This window comes from Rattus norvegicus, chromosome 3, assembly GCF_036323735.1.
Source record: "Rattus norvegicus strain BN/NHsdMcwi chromosome 3, GRCr8, whole genome shotgun sequence".
Lineage (NCBI taxonomy): Eukaryota > Metazoa > Chordata > Mammalia > Rodentia > Muridae > Rattus > Rattus norvegicus.
Window position 1 is genome coordinate 171462447 of NC_086021.1, and position 18698 is coordinate 171481144.

The 18698-nt window shown below is 44.8% G+C and overlaps 1 protein-coding gene across 19 annotated transcripts in view; it reads right to left on the reverse strand.

Moving 5' to 3' along the window:
- The window catches only part of Ptprt (protein tyrosine phosphatase, receptor type, T), a 1098700-nt gene that overhangs the window by 853454 nt on the left and 226548 nt on the right, over positions 1-18698 (reverse strand).

Sequence of the window (18698 nt, forward strand, 5' to 3'; positions counted from 1 at the left end):
ATTGAGGTGAAACAGATTGTGGTTCTGACCTCTCTGAGGTATCAGCCAAGGGTGATACTGGCATGACAGAGGGCTCAAATGTTATCAGCTCTCCAGTCAAGAGCCCTGAGATATGAATATCAATACAACCAAGGATCTATGTCAAAAACCTGGCTATGTACTGAATACTTAACACCTTTCAGAGGGAATATACTGTTTGCTTTGTTCCCATGTATCCAGAGACAATACAGATGTAGTCTCGAATTTCCCCGTCTTCCTTTGCCCAACATCATAAGTACCCTCCCTGCTTCTGTGGGGTTCCCTCTACCCTGCTTTTAACCTATATTAGTCTGTGTGTTCATTTGTGTGTGCACATGTACAGGTCCCCACTCACACATGCATGTGTGTGTGTGTGTGTGTGTGTGTGTGTGTGTGTGTGTGTGTATCAGGTGCTTTCTTCTATAGCTCTCTGCCTTACAGTTTGGGATAGTGGTTCTTACTGAACCTGGAAGTGACTGATTTAGCTAGACTAGGTGGTCAGCAAGACCCAGAGACCCTCCTGTCTCTACCTCCCTAGCACTGGTTTATAGACACACATAATCACACCTGGCCTTCATTTTTAAGACTTATTTTTTACAAATATGTGTATATCTATGCGTCAGTAAGTGCCTAGAAGTGAAAAAATTGTCCACAGAGGGTGTCATTGGATTCCTGGAGGCTGGAGTTACAGATGTCTGTTAGCCACCCAACACAGTTTCTAGGAACTGAACTCGGGTCCCCTGGATGCGCAACTCTTGCCATTATCACATGGGTTCTGAGGGTCAAGTCAGGTCCTCATGCCATCTTCCCAGCCCTGACAGGTCAAAAGGGATCACAGTGTGTCCTGGACTTTGCCCTTTGCTTGGCAGACTGCTCAACAGCACCTCTAATCTCCAACTACAAGACACCTCCAGTCCCTCTCCCCTATCACAATATCACCTGGGGAGCAAAATCAATGGGTCCTAGCTTCAAACCTCTGATAGGATCAGGTGAGGGTGGTAGCAGATAAGAAGCTTCCGACTGCAATTGCTTGAGAGCTGAAGGTATGAGATCTTGAGCCTCACTTCTGAAATGAGGTTAATTACAATCAACTCTCAATCATCCAGGGGCCGATTATCTAGATTATCCCAGCCCTCACCCCACACTACCTGTGGTCCACCTAACCTGCACACCAGGGAAGAAGAAATGCATATCAGGCAAACTCTCAGGGAAGGTTGGGTTGTTTGTTTTCTTTAGCAGGGAGATGTAAGCTTGTTAAAATGCAGCCTCCTTGCATCCTGCTGTGTTTTTTTCTGCTACCCAGATTCCCCTGGTCCTGGAAGCTGAGACACTAAAGAGAAAGGGGCTCCTTCCTGCTTCCTACAGAAAGGGACAGTTCTAATATAGCTTCTCTCCCAGCAAGCACCAGCCTGTGCTCCTTCAGGCAGAGAAGACTAGCCAGGTCTCTTCTTGGGGTGCAGACTAAACAGAGCATCGTAATACATGAGGGCACAGAAGAACCAAGTGCACAGAAAGAGTAAACTCCACTCTTATTGTTAAAACTGAACGTGTGTGTGTGTGTGTGTGTGTGTGTATGTGTGTGTGTGTGTGTGTGTGTGTGTGTAATCAATTCCCTTTGCCTTCAACCCTGGCTCCTGCCTCTTAGACAATAGAGCTTGTAGCAAAGGCAAATCCACCCATGTGTCTTTCCCACATCCTTACCATCCACACACTTCTCACTCGGTGCACAAGAGACCCCCAGCTTCCAAAACCTTTTCCCACTAAACTCGTGGGTCAGTGACTCTAATTGCCACCTTCATCCTCGTCTAGGATTCAGACCCATGAACTCAGGGAGATTGTCCCTGTGTTGTTCACTCATATCTCATATAGCCCATGGTACATAGTAGGTGTTCAGATCACTGGCTGAATATGAACATGAAGGGACAAACAAGTGAACTTTACTTCACTTCTGAAAGGCATTTCTAATGCTAATAGCCCCTCCCCTGTTTTCTTTTGCTTTTTTCTTCACAAGACACTCTGATGTCTCCTAGGCTGGCTTCTAACTTGCTATCTAGCTGAAGATGACCTCAAACTTCTGATCCTTCTTCCTCCACCTCCCATGTGAGAGCTGAGATCTGATGCATGTGTGTTCATGCCTGCTGTGTTCTCTCTCTCAAAGTACATTTTTCCTTTGGCTGCTAGTTTTCCTCCTGAAGAACTCCACTTCAATATCTTTTATTTATTTTCACTCTCACATTAGTTGGACATATCCACGGGGCTCAATATGTTATTTCTACACACTTGTACAGTGTGCAGTGGCCAACTCCGACCTCTGCTTCCCTCTACTTTCCAGTACTGTAGCCACACTCACCTCAGCACATGTCTCTCATGTCTCCGTTTCCTGGACATCCATTAGCAGCTCTCTGAGATCCACCCACATCTCTTCCTTTTTCTAGTTCAACAATACTCTTCCTAGATCACCTCTTTGATCTGCTTCACCATAGTCTCACCTTGACAGGGCAGTCTGTCTGTTCTATTCTACATCATTTCTTGTATCATCTATCTCTAAGAAAAACTGGGGCAGCTTCCAGAGAATTTACTCCAACCTGTGTTGAAGTTGCTCGTTCATACGTTCTCAACCCCCTGGACTGGATAGGTGATTGGTTAAAGGATAAACAGTAGTAACTGAAGACTGGCCAATCAGAGCTCTCTCCCACCCCCACCCCAAACCCTCAGCCTAGAGGCTGGTTCAAGGATCTTCAAGTGGTCTAATATATACCAAAGCAAATCTGGTCCAGGATTTGCCTGGCTGAAGAGAAGAGACCCCTTTCCCCACTGAGCTCAAAAGAAAGGGCATTGGTTCATCTTGCCTTCCTGTCAGGAAAGAATACCTGGGGATGTGCCGTTCAGCCAGCTCTCAAAAGTGAAAATGAGTAGAGAAGAGAGCGATCTAAAGATCAGTATTTTCTGTGGGCCCTGGAATTTGGTTATGCTTGAAGGACTCGATGGATTTCAGTTAAATAACCCAATACCTTGTCTGTGATAGTTTCAAGTGTGTCCTACATAACCAGCCACCTCTGAAAAGGCATTCATGGCCATGTCACTAGGCCTGAACCAACACTGACATCATACTACATATCCACTTATACATGAATGTTTTTTATTTACCATGCAGACATGTTGCTGGGACTAGATCTCTGAACCCATGTCTGCCCTGACGCATGCAATGAGCTACTCTCCATAGCACAGGCAGCACCCCTGTTGTCCTAACCCCAAATTGTAGACCAGTCTCCTGGTGACAATTTTTTGACAATGCTCCTCTATTACAATTTCCTCCATGCCAATCACACCCTGATACAGAAAAGGAGCTGGATGTGTCAATGTGGAAACTCTCCAAAGTCATATGCCATCAATTCCTTCCCTTGTGGCCATATACACCATTTCTTAACTAACGGGTAGCACCCACCTATTTTCTCTCCCTACACCCACTCTGACATGCCTTAGTGATTAGTTCTCGCCCATAAAATACAGTGGCCATGAATGGTCTAGAATTCTGAAGCCAGTCATGAGCCTCAGAGCACACGTTGCCATAGGAGAAGTTATATTTCTCTGAGGAAGCCATGATGTAAGGAAGCCTAGGCAGTGGAGGAAGTTGTGTAGAGACAATATAATTCCACTTAGTCTCCAGCTTTCTAGACCTCCCAACCTTGTGTTCCCAGGTTAATAGAAGAGTTGTTCTTGAACACATTCCTTCCAGCATGTCATAGGAAAAAACAAGGTTTTAGCTTTGTGAGTTTATTAATTACATCCGTCCTTTCTGCCTTTGATGAACCCCAGCTGAAATCCAACAATGAGGTGTCTTGCCACCATGCCTGTCTACTTCAAGGTCCAGATCTACAAACACTTAAAAGCATTGTTGTTCTGTGTCATTAGCTTTTTGTTTTCTTCTGCTTTTTGTTTGGATGAGTGTAATCTCAATAATAGACTGGGCTAGCCTGGTGTTCCTGACTCACCACCCTGAATGCTGGGATTACAGCCACACGCCACCATGCCCACCTATGCAAGTAGGTCTGGGGTCATTTGTTATGCATGAAAGGTACCTGAACCACTTTGTTCTTGCAGATCTTTACCAAACTATTCATAACCTCCACTGAACATCAGAACGGTCTCTCCATGGACTGAGACAGCTCTCCATCAGCTGCAATGAACTACATAGCTGCCTGTCTTCCTCCATTACTCTATTCCAGCCTCCCGGGCTCTGCATAGTGTTTGATGCTAAGATATCAGCGTGTATCTGATGAACAAATGAATCTAATTCTGACCTCCGTGAGAGCACTCCATGAACTCTAAGACCTGCAAGTGGTTTCAGGGGTCCATGGAAGGAAAGCAGCCCTGCAAGTGTTATTGTAATAATCCTGACAGGTTCCAAGCCTGGTGATCATTAACCATCCCCAGGAGAGCTAGTTAGTGAGCACAGAAGAAAGCCCCCTCCTCGGGGTTGGGAGCGCCTTGCCCTGACGGCACTTGGCTTCAAACTGAACTCACAGTGCCTTCTCACAGAGCCAATCTGTCTATAAAATTGGTGGTTTCTATAGAAACAGAGACTCTGTAGTAAGCGAAGGGAAATTGTACATTCTGCCAGCGTACAAAGATCAATCCTGTTCTTAGACGGGGCCAGGGCTCTTTCACGCTTTATTTTTGAGCATCTCAACTTTCATTTCCACCCCAGTCGTCTCATCTCATATTTATGAAGCTCGTGCACTGGTAATCGCCTCCCTTCTAGCCCAGCTACTTTGTTAGCTATGACCGCAGGCAGAAGTTTACAGGAGCAGCATGGAATCCCCGGCATCCTGCCATGGGCCGAGTAGTACCAAATCCCAACCTCAGAGGCAGAGCTGGGATCTCCTGTGTCCCAGGGTGGCCCTGTGATGGCAGATACACAGAAAGACCCAGCATCCCTTAGCTGAACACTATAAAAATCTACCCAGGAATCCAGTACTGCCTCCACTTTAGGCAGTCTCCAAGCTTGTCAATACTAATGTGCCTGCAACCCCTGGTTTGCACCCCCAAAGTGCCAGTAGCTTTCTAATAGGCAAAGAGTTGTATATGAATCACTCAGGGTGTTTCTGATCATCTACAGAGAAAATGAGAAAAAAGCAGCGCAGGTTGCATTTTAATATTTTAGATGCAGTTCAAAATTGAAGACACTTGTTAACTCATGAAGTGTCGGGTTTTATCTTAATTCACTCTTAAAATGAGAGATAATGCTGTATTTCTTTCATCCAACATCACTTTCACAGTACTCACTTGAATCTGACCTGGGGACACCAGACGAGATTTGCCTTTTTCCTGCTCTGAAAAATGGCTGTTTGGATAGATGAGGAAATCAAAGATAGATGAAGGGATGAATGGAAATAAGCTATGAATGGGTGAGCCACTGACACATAGGTGGTTGGGGGTGGATGGATAGACACAAGGATGGAAGGATGGTGGTGAATTATGCATGTGTTAACAATTGGATGGAGGTAGTTGAAAACATGAATAGATGGATGAATGCTTAATGAATAGATGCATGGCTGTGTGGATAAATAAATGGGTAGATGCATGGGTAGGTGAGTGAAAACATGGATGGACAAATACATGTATTAGAATTAATTATGGGTGAGTCTATGGGTGATGCATAGGCAGATCGAGAAGGAAGACTGACTACCAGATAAATGAATGCATTTACGGATAGGTGGATAGGTTGGTAGATGGATAAATAAAAGATAGTGATAAAGAACAGTAGATGGGTAGAGATAGGCAATCTACCCACTAGAATACTATTCTAAAACTAGCTGCCTACCCATTCCTGCTCTTCTTAAGTGCATACGATGTGTCAGGCATGATGTTGGATAATGAAGATATACAGTGTCTATGCTAGAGGAAGTCCCAATCCTCAAGATGCTAAGATTTCAGTACCTCTGGACTAGGAAGAGACTTCACAAACAAGAGTGGATGTAGGGTAAGTACACTGTCTACCCACGGACGAGGTATAGGAGAGCAGAATCAGAAAGAAGGAGACAAAGGAAGACCCAAAAGGGCCATGGGGCATCAAATGCTTGGTTGAGTCACTCAGGCAAGAGTGGAAATTCTAGTTCAACCAATTGATTCTTGGCTACGTGAGTCTCTGTTTCCCCAGCTGCCTTCCATAGTTGCCCTTGGAAAATATAGGATGGTGCAGGGGATGGGAAATCAGACACATGACCTAACTAAGAAAATACTTTTAATATCAAACTTCCATTTCAGGAGAAGATACCAATACCCTGGTTCCAGTCTTGAACCATGGGCCATAACTAGCACTGGGTGCTATAAGGGTCACAGAAATGGAAGGAGAGAGGGAAAAAAGACACAAAAGGGACATCCAGACACTCATGACTTTTCTAAGGATTTGGCCAACCTATCCCAAGCCTACTTCAGATGATGGTTGAGCCCATCTCTCAAGCCACCCACTCTGCTCAGAAAAACCACAGCCAAGCCTGGGCCCAACTCATCCCACCTTGGACAAGGTTACATGCACCGAGAAATTCGACACACATCCTTTTCTATCAGACCCATCTCTTCCCTGTGTTGTCACTAAGCACAAGAACAAGAACAGAAGTTGCTGGCCAGAATTCTACATAGAACGGTATAAAGGTCAAAACTAGGAATTGTGGAACAACTGCTCAGTCTGGTCTGAAATTCTGTATAGCCATTAAACCCAGTCTCCTTGGGCAACCCATAACTTCTATGTCCTTCAGCTCCTTATCTGCAAAATGGGAACATAATACCTGGACAGTCATTTCTCTGGATTGTCTCTGGATATAGAAAGATGATAAAAGTATTATATAAATATGTCAGAAAAGTAGCCAGGATATACTGAGTAGCACTTAAATCAACACTTAGGTCTAATTATTAGCACACTCAAGCTCTTCACTAAGTACCTAAAAGAGCTACTCTGTCAGATCCCTGTAACCATGCTGAGGAGGCCCTGCAGCATAGATACTTTGCAACCAGATCTTCTACCTGTGTGACCTGGGACTCAAACTCAAGACTCTTTCTTGCCTTTAAAATAGGCACAAGGCTACTAATAGTAGCAGTTAGTAAAGGGTATTTTGCTCTGTTCACGTTTGCTTGTAAATCATCTTAGAGTGGATGAACAATCTCTTTGTGCTCACATATCTGAAACCAGGGAAGCTATGTGACACAACAACTTCATTCCCCTCTCTAAGAAGAAAACTATTACCCCTGAATCCAGTCCTTGACCATCTGCAGAAGCCTGGGGGTAAGAAAAAGTGGGGGTGCAAAAGTGACCTCCATGGATAGAAGTACCATACCTTGGGAGACAGATGGATCTGAAAGATGTCATAGAGGCCCAGGGACCTCTCCAAAACTCTCTCCCATAAGACTTGTGGTACCCTTGCCTAGGCAGAGGCACTCATGATTACACATGCTTGAATCCATGGTATCTTAGCACCATGAGTCTCAGAAGGACTAAACTAAGAGAATGATGTTTAACCTATATTCCAAGGTGCTAGTTTCCCAGCAGGCCTTGCAACCTGACCAGATATTCATTGTATCTGACCAGAACCTTTTTCCCTACAGAGAATTATTGACAAGTAAAAGTGTAATGAAGACATTGCTTCATGAGTAGATATCAAAAGAAAAGCTGGCAGAAAACCCAGGTGAGCAATCCTAGGTGACTCTCTTGACCCAGGCTGAGAAAGAAGCAATGTGTTATGACAGCCTTCACATCCACAGTGTTGTCTGCAGTGGCTTCTTTGGTTACACTACTAGGCAGCATGCAAGTTTGCCTATTGGACATGCAGGTCACCCTACAAATTTCAGTTTGGTGAGGGGCACATGTTGTCCACCATGACAGCAATACAAGATATGTGGAAGATGTACAGCCAGATAGGTGTTTAAGTCCTTGACCATCTGCAGAAGCCTGGGAGTAAGAAAAAGTCGGGGTGCAAAATAGCTTCTCTCTTCTTGGGCAAAATAGCTCTTGCAATAGAGGGGCTGTTACCACTCTCTGGCAGGCTCCATCAAGGTCCCATGCTCTAAGTGGCACAGGGACACTTCTATCTGGGGTATTCCTTGAACAATCCTAATAATCCTAGAACAAAATAGCAAAGTAGGGCAGATCAAAGGGGAAGGAAATGACAGAGGGAAATAAGAGAAGCAGGGGAAGCAGGGAGGAGAAAAGGTGAGGGCAAAGAAGAGGAGAAAGGCAATTGTTCAGAATGTGCATGTTAGAGCCACTGAGAACCCTATGCCCTTCTAAGTGAATCACAGGGATGGCTGTCCTCTCAGTCAAATTAACACTGATCATTGCCCCTTACTGAGATCTTCCTGTGTACCAGATGCTGTTTCAAATACTCTGCTGTATTAACATGGTTAATCCTGACCACAGCTTACAGGGCACAATGACAGGAATGGCTTGGTAGTTCACATTCATAAACTTAGAGGGAATTAAACCGGGGGAACCCTGAGAGATTTTTCCTTAAAAGTTTACAGTGGGAGGGTTTCCCATACCTGTCTCTGATGTTGGCTCTTTGCTGTTATGGGTGTTTTGGAAGCAAGATATAAAAGTAGACTTTTAGAATAATGTTTGTCTGCGTCACCTAACTCCATAACCAAGACCTTCAAAACTGCCCAACACCATGGACCGCATGCATTACTGTGGTTATTTTGCTGATGCCAACACCTCTTTCTAATAGCAATTCTCTTCTATTAATGGTCTTCCCGTGATGAAATGACTGGTCGTTATCATCTCGTCTGCTAAATAATGATGCTGGGGCTTCCTAAAATAAGATGCCTGTCATTCCCAGCCCACAACCACAGTGATAGCCTAGGAGGCAAGGCCAAGGGACCAAGGTAGAACATTTTTGCTGGCTTTGTTGTGAGGGGCACAGAAAGCACAAGCAGAGAAGCAACCCAAGGAAGGAAGGAAGATCAATCAAAGATGGCACGCTTCCAAACAGTATATACTCACACTTTGACACCAGACTGTGGCTCCTACTATGGCAAATCCAATGAAGACTGCAAAGACTTGTCTTCTTCTCCAAGAGATGACCAAAATAGATGTTTGTTGCTCAGGTTATATTTGGACAAAGAGCTAAGGGCAAAATGACAAATAAACGATGACCAGGCTACCTTCCTCTGTGAGTCCAATGTACTGGCCATCATTCTGATGCCAGAGGCATTTGACTTTCCACCTACTTGGTATACCAAAGGTACCTATACTTAAACCACCCATGAAAATGTTTGTTTCAGAGCAATGCTTGTCTGCATTACCTAACTCCAAGACCTTCCAAACTGCCCAAGATCATGGAACAAACATATAACAGTGATTATTTTAGTGACTGGCTACTTCCCAGTGCTCAAGACACAGCCTCATGGAAGAGGCAGCTATGGAAATGTGCATATTTCTAATAAGGTCTCCTCCCAAAAATGAATTTCAGAAACATCTAGAATGGCATTGTGAGTTGCCTGAACACACATGCCTGAACTCCCCAGCCTGCTTCATGGGAAGAAATCGAAACCCAGAAGTGATTAACTACAGATCAATGAAACAGAACAATAAACCCTGTGAAAGGTCAAAGTCGTGGTCCATGGAATCACACAGCCAGCAAGCCAACCTCATCAGAAGCCTTGTAACGCTCCCTGTTTTTCAACCCTTGTAAGATCAGGGACTCTACAAAGAAAATAAAGTTGATTTCTTATACGACTATAAGAAAAGTAAATTTGTTTTCAATATAATACTCTTTCTTGACTTCACACTCAAGAAGTAAGATTGTAAGAAGGCCAATCTTTGATTATTCTTTCCCATCTTGGGAACTCGCATGGGAAGGAGAGCAGAACGTCCTTCCTCTGTTTGTGAATGAAGACACACTTCCGATTCTTTCCATCTAACACTCCCTCCTATTTCTCACAACCTGAGTTGACATCATATACTGCCTAATGGAGACAAACGACACAGGGTGAAGGAAGCCATGAGAAAGGAGGCATCATTCCGATAAGCACCATTCTGTCACTTGTAAAGATTTTCATTAATGAACCTCTAGCCCTGTTCCGCTATGACGTATCTATCTCTGGAAATTTCTTTAAACAAAACTCAGACTTAATTTCCTTTCTCACTAATTAAATTTCACATTAATCCCATCCATTAGAGCCTAATACCTCTCAATTATACATGGAAATCTCCGAGGAAAGTTGGCGATTGAGACTGTCCCAGGATTTCAGGAGTGCCATGCACAAAACATCAGCTTTAATTAGGTTTTCATTAATTACTCTTTAATTGATTGATATTTTATACTTCTGGCCTATGACTTATGACCTGTCCATCACAATCTCTTAAATGACACCTCGTTTATTGCATCCGGTTGAGCCAGGGGCTGAAAAGGAGGTAAAGAGTAAGAGCCGCAGGCAGGCTCCTTGTCTCACATACAGATCCCAAGGCATCCTTTGAGATGGCAGCCAAATGAGAATCACGAGCGGGAAGGGTGGGTGAAGAGGTGGAGAGAGGAGCAAGAAGGAGGAGAAGAGAAAGCAAATACGTAAGATATGTCTGGTCCAACCTCAGCCAGCTCTCCTGCAGACAGCAGCCGAGTAACCTCCCAACACCACAGAACACTGTGCTTGAACATTTGTCTTGCATTCACCCTGCAGCTGGCACCTCCTCCCACCCCTTTACCAAGGAACACACAATGAATCATCCACACTGGGACACTCTGGAGATAGGAAAGGACGTTTATTAATGATTATGCCGGGGAGCAGTGCACACGGAACAGAGTGTTGCCAGCACGTGAGAATATATTATCACCTCCCGTCCCCACCCCCAGGCCACCAGGGCAAGCTCTGTCCTCCAGTGGCTGGGAACTGATAAATTTCCTCTCCCAAGATCCCATGCCTTCACAGGGGCAGGTCTCCCTTCGCTGACTGTTATGTTTTAGATCTGTGTCCCTCACAAATACTTGGCCTATAGTGGACAGTGCTAGTTAGGGATGCTGTAGGAACTTTGGGAGGTAAGAGCTGGCTAGAGGAAGGTGTCACCCTTGAGGACATATTATCCCTAACTGCCTCACGCCTCACTCTTTGTTCCTTTCTGTGCTGCGACATCAACAGCTCTCCTCTGACACAAGCTTATAATTGACACGATGCTCTGCCCAAGTAGTCACTCACTGAACCCACTGAAACCAGGAGCCGAAATAAATTTGTCCTCCTTCAAATTGTATGCATCATGGTGACAGGATAGAAAGGCATGCACTGTTTTGCACAGACCAGGGTTTGTCTAGAAGAGCCAATACTCATTGCTAACGATGCTAAGAAAGCTCAGTCCCCAGCTCCTGGCACTCTCCAAGTACCCATATCTGAATGTAAGAGGATTACACTCACATTTCCCATCTGTATTTCACACTGGATAATTTATGGGATTGATCCACCACCTACCTTAGTTGGGGTTTCTATGGCTATGAAGAGACACCAGGACCATGGCAACTATTATGAAGGAAAGCAATTAATTGGGGTCGGGCTTATTCTTCAGGGGCATAGTCTATTATTGTCATAGTGAGAAGCATGGCAGCATGCAGGCAGACATGGTGCTGGAGAAGTTGCTGAGAGGTCCACATCTGCATCCACAGGCAGTGGGGAGAGACTGAGGTACACTTCCTCTAATAAGGTCACACCTACTCATAGTGCCACGTCCTATGGGTCTATGGGAACCATTTTCTTCCAAACTACCACACTGCCTAATGCAGTAACAAAGTGCCTTGAATAAAATATTATATATACATATATGTATATGTATATATATTGAACAATATATATATTGAACAATATATATAGAACAATATATATATTAGACAATATATATATATATATATGGTGGGAGGAGGTACCAGATAGATATATAGATATATAGATATATATAGATATCTTGGGAGTTGGTCTGGTGCTGCTATGTATTCAAATGCTAAATACTGGCCCCCAAGATCTGGTTGTCCCCAACAAGCATGATCGACCAGCAGCACATGCCCAAGCAAAATGCCTCCCCAGGACACCTGATTACTGGAGTAGAAATAATCCAGGAAGATGTAAACAGCAAGTATTTGTGGAGCACAGTTGGGGGAGTAGCCAGTGTAGCATTGGATATTAGGGGTAATCCCCCAGTTATTGCACAGAGCCTCATAAATAAATCATAGTTTGAGCCCCATTCATTTGAAGCTCAATGGGTATAAACATAATTCATAATGTTTTACATATTACCATAAGGTATGAGTCTTGCAAGTCCAAGATCAAGGCACTAAACAATTCAGTGACTTAAAGAGTTTGTCCTCAGCTTCCAATGTAGTATCTTCCTGCTGTATCCTCACATGCTGGGCGGGGGATAGAAGGACCAAACCTGTTCCCTTGAGCCAATCCTTTAATAAGAGAGCTAATTCACTGGGTACTGCCGTGAATAGTGTTATGACCAAAACTCTTAGTTTGGGGAACTAAATTTTAGTTCCCCAAATGTATGAATCTGTCAGCATTTTTTCCACCATGATTAGATCACAGTAACATGCATTCACATATGTGTACACACTCACAGCCTGGGGCACACCGCACACACTCAGCCTGGAACACACTGCACACACTCACAGCCTGGAACACAATGCACACACTCAGCCTAGAACACACTTCACACACTCACAGCCTGGAGCACACTGCACACACTCAGCCTAGAACACACTGCACACACTCAGCCTGGAACACACTGCACACACTCAGCCTGGAACACACTGCACACACTCAGCCTAGAACACACTGCACACACTCAGCCTGGAACACACTGCACACACTCAGCCTGGAACACACTGCACACACTCACAGCCTGGAACACACTGCACACACTCACCCTGGAGCACACTGTACACACTCACAGCCTGGAACACACTGCACACACTCAGCCTGGAGCACACTGCACACACTCACAGCCTGGAACACACTGTACACACTCAGCCTGGAGCACACGGTACACACTCACAGCCTGGAACACACTGCACACACTCACAGCCTGGAACACACTGCACACACTCAGCCTGGAGCACACTGCACACACTCAGCCTGGAACACACTGCACACACTCACAGCCTGGAACACACTGCACACACTCACAGCCTGGAACACACTGCACACACTCAGCCTGGAGCACACTGCACACACTCACATCCTAGAACACACTGCACACACTCAGCCTGGAGCACACTGCACACACTCAGCCTGGAACACACTGCACACACTCAGCCTGGAACACACTGTACACACTCACACCCTGGAACACACTGCACACACTCAGCCTGGAACACACTGCACACACTCAGCCTGGAACACACTGCACACACTCACACCCTGGGACACACTGCACACACTCACCCTGGAATACACTGTACACACTCACAGCCTGGAACACACTGTACACACTCACAGCCTGGGACACACTGCACACACTCACAGCCTGGAACACACTGCACACACTCACAGCCTGGAACACACTGTACACACTCACAGCCTGGAGCACACTGCACACACTCACAGCCTGGAAAACACTGCATACACTCACAGCCTGGAACACACTGCACACACTCACACCCTGGAACACACTGCACACACTCACCCTGGAACACACTGTACACACTCACACCCTGGAACACACTGTACACACTCACAGCCTGGAGCACACTGTACACACTCACATCCTGGAACACACTGCACACACTCACACTCTGGAACACACTGCACACACTCACCCTGGAACACACTGTACACACTCACAGCCTGGAACACACTGTACACACTCACACCCTGGAGCACACTGCACACACTCAGCCTGGATCACACTGCACACACTCAGCCTGGAGCACACTGCACACACTCACAGCCTGGAGCACACTGCACACACTCAGCCTGGAGCACACTGCACACACTCACAGCCTGGAGCACACTGCACACACTCACAGCCTGGAGCACACTGCACACACTCACAGCCTGGAACACACTGCACACACTCACACCCTGGAACACACTGCACACACTCACCCTGGAACACACTGTACACACTCACAGCCTGGAACACACTGTACATACTCACAGCCTGGAGCACACTGTACACACTCACACCCTGGAACACACTGCACACACTCACCCTGGAACACACTGCACACACTCACAGCCTGGAACACACTGTACACACTCACACCCTGGAACACACTGCACACACTCACAGCCTGGAGCATACTGCATACCCTCACAGCCTGGAACACACTGCACACACTCACACCCTGGTCACACTGCACACACTCAGCCTGGAACACACTGTACACACTCACAGCCTGGAACACACTGTACACACTCACAGCCTGGAGCACACTGTACACACTTACAGCCTGGAACACACTGCACACACTCACAGCCTGGAACACACTGTACACACTCACAGCCTGGAGCACACTGCACACACTCACAGCCTGGAGCACACTGCACACACTCACAGCCTGGAGCACACTGCACACACTCACATCCTGGAACACACTGTACACACTCAGCCTGGAGCACACTGCACACACTCACATCCTGGAACACGCTGCACACACTCAGCCTGGAGCACACTGCACACACTCAGCCTGGAACACACTGCACACACTCAGCCTGGAGCACACTGCACACACTGAGCCTGGAACACACTGCACACACTCTGCCGGGAACACACTGCATACACTCACATCCTGGAACACACTGCACACACTCAGCCTGGAGCACACTGTACACACTCACAGCCTGGAACAGACTGTACACACACTCTTCGTTACTGACTAAACTGCAGCTGTCCCTATGACACAAGATGTCAAAAGCAACACTAGAGCACAGGATGAAAAGTACCCAAATAACCCACTTACTTGTCAGAGAACACACAGGGACAGCTAGAGCCAGCTCCATTTATAAATCGTAAAAAATAAAAAAGTTTATCAAATACAGGGCCTAGGAGGACATATTTTTAAACTAAAAAAAAGAACAAAGAGAAATTTACTTTTCTAAGAAAGTGATTTCCTGCATGAAACACCATTAAATTTCAGACGATCTGCTTTGTGTTCTGTAGAAATTCAAGGAAACTTGGTTTCCATGAAAAAGAGCTTCTTTTTTTAAAAACAGATAAACAGATAAAATGAGGTCTGGTTTTAAAAGCTAAGAAAGACTCAAAGATAGGCAATTAAAGAAAAAAGTGTTCGGTATTCAGTGATCAAAACGAGAACTTTAATACTTTTAAAGTTCATTCAGGGCAGAATCACAGACTCAGGAAACAATGATTGGCGAACAAAATTTCCCAGAAATAAAGGGAAGAAGGTGGTGAGGGAGATCACTGCAGGGATGTTGATTCTCTAGAAAGATATAATCATATTTTATCTCCCCTCCAATGCTGAGCTACATAATAGTATGGTGCCGTTGCTCATGGTGCTGACTATTTTAATAACTGTATGCAATCAGATGCTGGGTGGATATGGAGGTAAATCCGTTGAGTGAAAAGCAGAGTTACATTCAGAGCAATGGCTGTCTCAGAACAAAAGAAATAGCTGACAACATCCATCTACACAACAGATGCTTCATAGGGGAGGAAGCAAATCCAGTAAATGGGTGCCTTTGGGACAGAAGTGGGGGAAGAAGAGGTACTAGATCTATTGGCTCTTGTGAGCAGAGTATAGATGAGACCACCTGAGTGTTCCAGGGTAGGCATTGTACTCAGCTGAATAAGGACCAACAGACATGCCCAAATCTGAATCTCTAGACCTGAGAATATGTCACCCTACATGGCAGAGGAGAATAGGCAACGGCGATGACGGATGGTCTTGAGATAAGGAGATTTCCCAGATACTGGTGAGCCCAATGTCATCACAAGGCTTCCTGAATGTAAAAGACGAGGCCGACGGAAGTAGAGATGGGAAAGATGTGACGTTATGTGTCCTGAAAGATTTCACAAGAAGCTCAGGGCTGCTGATGCCTCTGGTGCTAAGTAATAATTAATCGGCACCTGGTTGGGTCCCCGAAATTGTTATTCTTTGTTCCTGCAGCAAAGGAGACTGACATGGATACTTTGTTAAGAGGAAAAGACACAGTGGAATTCCAAATCGCCACCTCATGCCTGGTTACAGGGTGATACTTTCCTGTGCCTTGCTGAGTTCTTGGTCTTGAACACTATAGAGTCTAATATCCAGAATGCATAAATGACCTCAAAGACTACAAGGAAACCGAACAGGGCAATCGATCAATAGGCAAATTAAATGAATAAACAGTTCTCAAAAGATGGAATGAGAACGAACGGTCCAAAATAAATATGAAAAACTTCCGCACCGTTAGCCATCCGGGAAAATGCAAATTAAAATGGCATTGGATTCCATCTCATCCAATTAAAAGTAACAGCCCATGCCGATAAAGGTGTGTGGGAAAGAGAAGAGCACTTAGACGCCGATGGGAGAGATGTAAATTAGTCCCACCACCATGGGACCCAGGATGGAGGTTCTTCAGAAGAGCTAAAGGAAGAACTCCCATGAGCTCCGGCTGCATCTTTAGGTGTGCACCACAAGGTCTCTAAATCAACACAGCACAGAGATGCTGAGTATCCACGTTCATTGCTGAATCACTCACAGCAGCCGAGGTTAGAGCATCAGCCTTCCGTCTGAGAACAGAAGACAAGATAACGTGGCCCGTCTACACAATGGAGTTGTGTTCAGCCATAAAGAAGGACAAAATTACGTCATTTGCAGGAATATTGCTGGAACTGGAGATCGCAGTGCTAAGGGAAACAAGTCAGTCTCAGAGATACAAATGCCATGTTTTCTTTCACTTGCAAATCCTTATAGATATAGATTCATAAAATGACTTATGTATGTGTGGCATGAAAGTAGAAATTAGCAAGACCATCTAGGAGAAGGAATCATGGGAAGGATAGAGGAAGTGGGGTAATGGCCAAAATCCAGGATACACTTGTCTTCCTGAAGCCCATTACTATGTATATGATCATGTGCAGAGGAAAACACACAGAACCTTTGGTTGATTATGTAAGCATATTACTACAGGTACCAGTAGGAGAGAAAGCCCCAGATAACAGAACAACCAGAGTGCAAAATCAGAACTGAGAAGTTGGTATATGAATAAAGAGAAATCCTTTTAAAAAAGTTGGGAGAGTTTTTTTTAAAAAAAAAAATAAACTATATGGAGCTCCTAATGGTCTACATCACATTTCTTCCAAGATTCGAAGAAGAAAAACAAGATCTTTATCTGGGTAAATGACTCGCCTCAGCCTTCTCATCGACATCATCAGGCTGCAAGGGTTCGTGATTAATTATCTCCAAGGTTTAAAGCATTTCTGCTCGTGTTTGGAAGATGCTGAGAAGTATTTACGGATGCAAATGCAACCCTGCATCTCCCCATCTGTCGAACACTGAAAGAAATGCCAAGTGGAGTCACTTCTGAAACGTGGAGTGTAGTTACGGTTTCAAGAGGAAAGCGAGAGCTCAACCAGCTAAGTGTGGAATTTTCTTTAGGACTGATTAACAGACCGTTGTAAACAGACTGTAAATGCAACCAGTGGTTCTTTTGAAATGATAGCTAGGCTTATAACATTACTTAAAAATGATCAAATCAGAAACGTGTATAAAAATTCCCAACTACACCACCAAAATCTAGGAAAGAAAGATTACCTTGAAACACCACAAACAATATAGTTGGGAATTGGATAACAATTAGAAATAGGTTTTAGGGAAAGCGTAAATTTAAATGTATCAGGGCCACTAAATGTACCCAAGAACAAAATGAAAAGCAGGTTTCCAATATGAACAATTAGAAAACAAGGAATGGCAGAACATTTCACTTGGAGGTCTTGTTTTGTTGTTTATTTCCCTTTCTGTTGTTTCTTTTTCATTTGGGTCTTCCCAAGTAGCCCAGGCTGGCCTTGAACTCACAATCCTCCTGCCTCTGCCCCTACCCAGTATACTAAGATTGTAAGCGTGCAGTACTATGCCTGGTTAGAGTTTCTATAAAGCCCAGACGGTAAATCTTTTCAACTTTGGCTACAGTTACTGCTGGGAATCCCTCCTCTCATTAGAACTGCAATCATAGAGAAGGTGACAGCCAATGACAGCCTGTTGCCTCCCCCCACAAAAGCTACCAGTGGCCAACCTCTGAACAAGAAGGAAAGTGAGTATAAAGACAAATTAAAAACAAACAAACAAACAAACCCTCACAAAAATAGAAAGGAGGAAGTAAAGATGGCGTCCATCAGTCAGAACAGCACAGTAACGCTCTTCCTAGTAAGTCGCTCAAGCTACTTCCCTAGTGAAGGACACTGATACAGAAATTCAACCAAGGTTTGAGTATCTCCAAATATTCTCCGTAAGATTCAATCTTCTGCCATTAGCTTACAAAGGGATTACGTTTGAAAGAATGAGCAGGCTGCAAAGAAAAATGTCCGGAAAAATAAAAAGCGCTCTGCCAGTATCCACTACCAAAGTGGGATCCAAAGACCGGGCGTTGAGCGGTGTAGCGAAAGCCATCTCTTCTTGATAAAAAAGTAAACTTCACAAAGAAATCTTAACGACCAGGATCTTTTCTATGGCAAACGGCGCTGTTGCGAGATAGGCAAAGCAAAG